This window comes from Ursus maritimus, unplaced genomic scaffold, assembly GCF_017311325.1.
Source record: "Ursus maritimus isolate PB19 unplaced genomic scaffold, ASM1731132v1 scaffold_14, whole genome shotgun sequence".
Taxonomy (NCBI): Eukaryota; Metazoa; Chordata; class Mammalia; order Carnivora; family Ursidae; genus Ursus; species Ursus maritimus.
The window spans coordinates 9,801,267-9,807,078 of NW_024423786.1; the positions used below are offsets into that span (position 1 = coordinate 9,801,267).

Here is a 5,812-nt window from a genome sequence, read left to right on the forward strand (position 1 = left end):
AGTAAAGGGGTCTAAAAAAAACCTTCCAAAATTTAAAAATCTTGTGAATTCCAAAACTTTCTAGAAGTTATTCAACAGTCTTACCTGAGTGCCTATCTACTATGGGTCATTCTAGACAATAGGGATTGATTAATTGTTTCATTGATTTTTTTTTTCAATATTATGGAGTAGCAGTGAATACAGAAGACTGTGCTAGGGGCATGGTATAAAATAACCAAACTGGCATATTGTATCTTCTCAAGAAATTTACATTCCAGGGGAGGACACTGCCCTTAATCAACAATGACACAAACAAATACAAAATGACAAATGTGATAATCACTCTGGTGGAGAGGTATCTGGACCAGTGAGAGCATATGAGGGGTATGCTTGATCTACTGTGGAACATCTTTTCTAAGGAAGGGGGCACCTGAGGTGGAATTTAAGTGAATAGATTAAGGAAAAAGAGAAGAACAGTCAGCTCAAAGACAGTATGCACAAAGGCCCTGGAGCAGAGGAAACATGGCAGGAAGGAGTAACTGACAGGTCCAATGTGTACCATCACAGAAAGTGAGTCACTATTCTCTGTGTCTGCAGCACCAGCATCACCTGCAAACTTGTTAAACATATAAAATCTAAGTCTCCCCCAAGCTACTGTATTAAAATCTGTATTTAACAAGTTCCTCAGGTGAGTAGTAAGCATGAAGCTCGAGGTGCATAGTCTATGCCAAGAGTCCACAAACTGTGGAAGGCAGGCCAGATCCTCCCACTGCTTGTGTTTATATAGAGAGTTTTATTGGGCCACCATTTTGCCTGTTCATTTACTGAGAGTCTATGGCTGTTTTCTTGGGGCAGTGATGGAATGGAGAGTTTGCCACAGAGATTGGTTGGCTGGCAATGCTGAAAATGTTTACTCTCTGGCTCTACACAGAAATTTTCTGACCTCTAGTTTATACTGTTCCATACCTCAAAGACAGCATTAAAGATTTGGCACTTATTCTAAGAGCAGAGGGAAACTGTAAAGCCTTGCATTTTAGAAGGATTGCCCTGGCTGCACAGAGATAAAAGGCACAGACAGTGAAGGGGTGCTCATTCTTGGCCAGAACTTGGATGACCCTCCACAATTTCCACCTTGCTGTCCGGGGCCTCCATCCTAAAGGAGAGTCCTTGGAGAAAGTTCTTGTGACTACTGCCTGAAGATGACCTCTTGGGGCTATCTCAGCCCCCAGAAGCACCCTCAAAGGATAAGGAGGCCCCCAGAAATGTTGACTCATCCTGAACTGAACTTCGGGGTGTCCTGGATCAGCTCTGACAGCAGTTCCCTATGTTCCTCCCTCACCTGTTGGTGCAGATGGAGAGCATGTACTATATACTCCAGAAAATCTGGCAGGGTCTCCAGGAACATGATAAGCAGGCAGAAAACTTCCTGTGGACCATGAAGACTTGGAGCTGACTTTTGGCCTTCCAGCCCAGGGAGTGCCAGGTAAGCCAGGTCTCCCCTGGTGAGACTGCTCACCAGGATTCCTGGGAGCCAGCCAGCCCTGAGGCTTCCCCGCACCCAGTGGTCAAGACCCCACAGCCCTCCAGTCTTCAGGGGCCACACTTCAAAGATTTCATGGCCACAAGGTCATCAGACTGGCACAAGCAGCCCTCTGGATCAGACACTGCCCCAGTCTACCAGATGGACATGCAGCCTTCTTGGGACTCTGAACCCCAGTTTTGGCAGGATATTCTGATTGAGCAACTCTGGAGATCTTTGCTGGGACCCACAAGAGGGTGGACCAGCCGCAGCACAGGACAACAGAATAGGCACTAAGCCTACAGAGCCAGGACCCAGGACCACATTATTTGAGATTGGAGCCATGTACCAAAGATACTTTGGTTCTCAGCCCATCCGCTCTCCACCTCCCCCCACCTTGAGAGTTCCCAAGAAGGGGGCACAGAGTCATGTACCAAAGCAGAGAGGATACTCTCCTGTGTGGCCTAGGAGCCTGCTGGGAGAGCTTATCCATTCTTGAAGCCCATATGTTGGTACCCTGAGGACTTAGGGGACATGTGGAAAAGACCAGATGCCTTGCCCTGACAATTCAAGAAGCTGGCCATCCCACATAGAATGGAGAAGGTGTGGATGCTAAATCACAGGGAGCTGTTGCTGCCATGGCTATCAGCAGCTTCACATGACACACATTCACCTGTGACAAGGGGCGTCAAAGTGTGGAGCTTGGTTGGCCAAGTGGTATAGGACAGGTATCCTGAGAACCACCTGTGTGTACAGATCTAGTGGGCCTACTTGCACACCTACCTGCTGTCCTCAAACAGCATGACCCTGCTGATGGGTGGCCACAACTTGCTTGGCTTGGGTGTGTAGGACCTGATAGTACCCTCCCTGCATGTGAGAGATGAGCTATCCTGTGCAGGTCTCACCTGCCAGGCCCTGGCCTCCCACCCTGAAGACAACTTGACTTTCATTGGCTTCACTGATGGCACAGTCAGAATCTGGGACCCACAGGACCAGAGCATTGTCAGGGATCTGCTGGGCCACCTGGATGGAGCCAAAAACATTGCTGTTAAAGACCGGAACATCTGAACAGGGTAGGGGGCGGGGGTCTGTGCACCTGCCTGTGGTACCTGAACACCACTGGGGAGCCCCAGGAATACAAATTTGAGTCTCAGATAAAAAGCCTGTTCCCTAGTCCCCAGGAGGACTGGGTGCTGGTGGGCACAGCCAATTGCCAACAGTGGCCGTAGCCCACCTGAGGGGGCCAGAAGCACATGGTGGGGTATAAGGATGGAACCATCTTGGGTCTCAAGTTCTCCCCTCTTGACCAGATCATTGGGATGGATGACCTGGTCAGCATCTACAGCATACCTGCGAGACCACAGTATTCCAGGTACCCAAGACCTCCTCCATCCTATGCTGTGATGCATACCCTAGAAACTGCCTGAGCATCACAGGGTTCAGTGACCATGCCTTGGTGTACCAGATCACCTACTGAGGGGCTTGGCACTGTGGTCCTGACTTGGGATCCCTTTTTTGTCTTTTTTCCCCCAACAAGGTGAAGGCATAGTGGTGGGACAATGTGGTGGGTGGGCTGGATTTCTTTCCCATTGCACAACTGGGCCAGTGATCTTTGTCACATGTAATAAAGCGATTGGAAAAGATGAAAAACAAAACAAAACAAAACAAAAACCAGGCACACTGACAGAACTTGCTCCAGAGGAGCTTAGGGTCTAGTGAGAACCCATTTTTGACTCCCAATTGGTTTTGACTCATTTCATGAGGAAGAGGATGATATTTTCACCTAGTTGTTTGTTGTTGTTAACTCCTTCAGTGCCTGGCAGAGTGCTGTTTAGTCAGGGATTGATGCTATTTAATGATTCAGTAAATGGCTTGACCTTATTATGGTTAATGCTTACCACTCTTAGAAACTTCTTTTGTAGACACTTCATTTCTTTTTTTTTTTTTTAACATATAATGTATTATTTGTTTCAGGGGTACAGGTCTGTGATTCATCAGTCTTACACAATACACAGTACTCACCACAACACATACCCTCCTGAATGGTGGACACTTCAGAAGTCAAAATACCATGATGCCTGATCTGCTTTCAGCAGTCCTTGACAGTTCAGCTCTATTTTTGACATGGAAGCTAGGCCAGTACAGTAGATGGCAAGCTCTTGGCTACCTTGTGAGTTTGAGGAGAGCAGGGGAGACAAGAATCTGAGTCCAGTTTCCAGTATGGATGGGACCGAGCTTCAGATTCTCCCTCCATGATGTGAGGAAGCAGAGACTATTTATATTTAAGGTTTCCCAGAGCTTGAACATCTTTTTGGCCTTAGAGTTGCACAAGGTCACAAAAAGGGGACACTAGACAAGTCTTTGGCTTATCTGACTCAACCGCCTATATATTTTGTGTACATGGAGCTCTTCACACGTCATACACAAAGCATAGTTGATGAGAATATGGGAAAAAAGACAACAGTGCAGTCACAAAAGAGGTTTTTGAATTATGCATTATTTTTTATTTTAAACACTTCAGCTCCCTTTCATTTGTACAGATAATTGAACATTACCGGCTTATTCATAATGAAACCAACCTTTTCTACCAATTAGGCATGATTGTGTAGACTCTGGCCTTACTGGCTGGTTAGCTTGCTTTTCATATCGTGAGCTGGCAGCATTTGAATAAGTTGAATATTCAGTGAAGAAAAGTTCGATGTTTATAAACTCACCATGACAAATGGACATGCCATCATATCCACAATGCAACCAGAAGAAAGTGTTTTGAGAAAGTCTTGGGTAATGGTTTCTGGAAGAGGTTATAACTTGGTGTATAAAAAGAAGGAAAAGCTTTAAGGATAATAAATTACTTTGAGCACAGATAGGTTTTTTAGCAGTGTTGCCATCTCCTGGGCAATATGCCTGCTACAGAAGTGTTGTTTCAACGCATAAAAAAGCAGTTTGCAAGTTAAGCAGACTGTGTAATGGATAGTACTAAAGTAAGGAGGAATATTGTGAAGTCAACTTTATAATATTTTGTGAATGTCGTTTCTTAGCATTACTTCCCATTGATTGTCATTGATAGCATTCAATTAAAACATTATTTCATCAAGTCATCCTATACTAGGTGCTGTGGAAAATATAGAAGCAGTGCCGGCTTCATGGGCATGAGACTTGGGCACCCATGCACAACCTCACACTTAAAGCACCTGGTGTTTGGTTTACTGTTCTGATATTACTGTCTGGAAATTCTTAGTGTATTTGGGACAAGGGATCCTGCACTTTTGTTTTCACAGGACTCTGCAAATTATGCAGTTGTTCTGTACAGAAGATGGTGGAGTCTGTTTCTTCCCTCAAGTTGCTTACAATATTGTGTCTTGGAATCATGTTGGGACAGTATTATAGGAAGTTGATTAATTTTTCTGAGCTTTTGTTTCTTCCCTTTGTATATAAAATACTGCTGGGAATGTGGCCTAAGAAAATAAATGGAAGACTTAAACTATTAAGGTGATTTTCCCAAAGTAAGCAGTCAAGTGAGGAGATTCAGACTTCCTCTCCTGAGTTTCCGTCCACTGAGAAGGGACTTCATGAGCAAAGCTTCCTACTGAGTTCAAAATAGAATTCAGCCACGGACTAGTGGCATCATGTCTCCAGTTGCTAGGGAACTCGAGAACATCTGGATGTATTGGAAAAGTGCCCCAGGAGAAGGAGATCTGGGCAAGGCTGTGACGGAAAGATTCATCAAAAATGGGAACCAGGATGAATAGGCAAAGTAAAGGTCAGGTCCACAATACCATATTAAAAACTCCTGGAACCAGATACATTTTGGAATTCAGAATTTTTCTTCTTTTGAAAGGTAACATGATGCATATTTCATTGATTATATAAAATCTCCCCAGCATGTCTGGGCAGAGCTTTATAATCAAGTGTGTTAATTTTTCTGCAGTGAAATGTAGAATTGTTCACACCAAGTAAGAAAATTTAAAGACTACGAATAGTTTTGTGTCAGTTTACATCAGGCTTTGCTGCCAAATGTAATCAGGTCAGGTTTTACCACAAATGGATTACAAACTCTTGGTTTTCAGAGAGTTTGGATTTTAGAATTGTGGATAAGGAATCATAGACCTTTATCAAACAAGATTTAGGGAAATGGGGCCGTAGAATTTAGGAGAGAAGAGATAGGTCTAGCATTTCTCAAGGGAAGTCAGGCTAGGTCTAGTGTCCTGCTCCAATGGCTTGTCAGAAAGGCCCAGATTTTCTTCCCATGACAGCCGGAACACAAGCATTATGCTGAAGTCAATGAAAACCGGAAATACAAGGCTATGGACATCA

General features: G+C 44.5%; 1 pseudogene; it reads left to right on the forward strand.

Annotated features, from left to right (window-relative positions):
* The first annotated feature begins 680 nt into the window (after positions 1-680).
* LOC103669651 lies at positions 681-2,975 on the forward strand (annotated as a pseudogene).
* The last annotated feature ends 2,837 nt before the right edge of the window (positions 2,976-5,812 follow it).